Here is a 2264-nt window from a genome sequence, read left to right as displayed (position 1 = left end):
CGCAGGAACTGCCCCAAACTCCCGGAACTCGTCCTCGCCACACACGCTCCACACCGCTGCTGCGACCCAACCCAGAACATGCCCGACAAAACCCGAATGACCGCGCATTCACAGCCCACACACACATACACGGACACACGGCTATACGTGCGCTCACTGGCCGGGGATCTGTGATGTGCGCGTGTTTTAGATTAAATTTAAATCAAGCGATTAACGCATACATGCGGCGCACACTACGCCATCTCCGCCAGGAAAACACTCATCCCCCGCCCGATGGGTATGCCCCAGAATCTCCCACGCGGCCCTCTGTTGCCCCACTCACAAATGATTGCAAAAAGGGTGGTGGCCTCATGGGGGAGTATGTTTCCGCGAGCCAAATTCCGTCTGTTTGGTGTGTGCGGACTTCCACCGGGTTCACTGTAAGCAAGCTCGCCTCGGGGCGGTAATTTAATTGATGGCACATGAATGAATCATGGTGAGTATAATTTCATCACTCGCATCTTGGCACACGCGATGCCTGATGCCAGTTCCCCGGCTCCCTATGCTTGTGTTAGTGTGTGTGTGCGTGTTTGTATTGGTTCCCATCTCCCCATCTGCTATCCATATCCGGCCGTTGGAGTGGGCTATCCAATGGGTCGGGGAAAAACAAAAGGTTGGGATAAGACCTCTGACTCTCCGGCGGAAGTAGTTCCGGGTTCGGGCAGCCTAACCGAGCCGACACACTCATTAAACTGACATATGTGAAATCCAAAGCTAAATGACTTCGTACCGGTCGGCCGTGCCCATCACTTCCGAAATGCCGAGGGACATCAATCCAAAATTCACCACCAATCAACGAGACCTCACCGTCTCCTCGCATTCGTCACAAGTTCCACACAGTTGCTATTTTGAAAACTCCTTAATGAACGTAATGGTACACTCGTGGCGAATGAGTTGCGCGGCCCGGCAGAAGGTGAAGTTTGCCAAAGCATCACGGGAAGCGATGGGACTTTCTGCGAGAAAGCAGAAGAAAACCAATTGATGCCACTGGCCGGAAATATAAACTTTGCCACACAAGTAATTCACCAATCTGACATACATCCGGGACTTCGAACACACAGTTCTTTTCCCGACTCTTCAACCACCTCCTTTCCCCTCTTGCCTCTACTTTTCTTCCCATTGATCTGGTTTTCAGCAGAGAGAAAAAAAGCAAAAAGTTTCACTTCGAAAACCGGGAGGGGAAATATTTTCAGCTGCGTTCGTTAAACTTACGACAAAAGATCAACAGAAGGAGGATCGAGTTTTTGGTACGTAAACATTTCGGAACTTTTGCACCGTGTGCCGTTCCAACCGGAGCTCCCATTTCTTTGACGAATCCTTTTAACCCCCTTTCTTTTCGGTACTGCTTTTTTGATGCCTTCCTGAGCGTAAGTGTAAGTTTCACTACACTTAAAACAAAGCGAAACTGGGACGACAGAAGGAAAAAAAACAACAGCACGTCATTCAAAAGTTCCCTGAAGATCTCCGGTTTGCCGTTGTTACTATCGCACGCCAGTGAAAGGTGTCGAACCGGCTGAATTTCGGTGCTCCTTTCGGAGAAGTTTTGTTTTACGTGCGAATATATCTGATTACAGGGGCAGTATGTACGGTGGATTAAATAGGGCAGCAGTGGAAAGAGCTGACGCCTTGAAGCATCTTGCATCCAACAAAAATGTGGACGTGAAATGTGTGCTGACAAGGTTGCAAGGAAACATAAAACGGTCGTATCTGGTTTAGTTATGCAGCTTCAATCCCTCAGATTACTTCTGTAAGGATTGAGCTTTAATTTTGACGCGCATATGAGTTTGATGAAAAGTTTACGAACTGGAGTTGGATTTCTTTGTCCTGTTTTATCGAAAAAGTACATCACCAGGACCAGGCCTATTAACCATCTAGAACAAAAAAATGAGGTTTTAAATTGTACCTACATCAATCCAGGACCAGCATCAAGCATTACAGTGGTGCAGTTTCTAGCAGCCATGTCAATCACGGCTCGTCCGATAACCATTTTCCAACAAACATGAACCAACCATAGCATGGTTATGCATTCGTGGAAAGGAGTCCTTACGCTCACACCCGCTACCGACCAAAGTTCCATTCCTAATCGTAACACTACCACACAAAAATCGACCACAATAAACATGACAAATTCATCAGGAAAAGGCATCTTCGTGGCTTCCAGGTAGTTTCCTACAAAAAAAAAACCGAGCTCCAAATCCGATGCCCCGTCAATAAAAAAGGAAAGC

This window comes from Anopheles stephensi, chromosome 2 (genome assembly GCF_013141755.1).
Source record: "Anopheles stephensi strain Indian chromosome 2, UCI_ANSTEP_V1.0, whole genome shotgun sequence".
Taxonomy (NCBI): domain Eukaryota; kingdom Metazoa; phylum Arthropoda; class Insecta; order Diptera; family Culicidae; genus Anopheles; species Anopheles stephensi.
The sequence above is the reverse complement of the archived record's forward strand: the minus strand, read 5'-3'. Positions refer to the sequence as shown.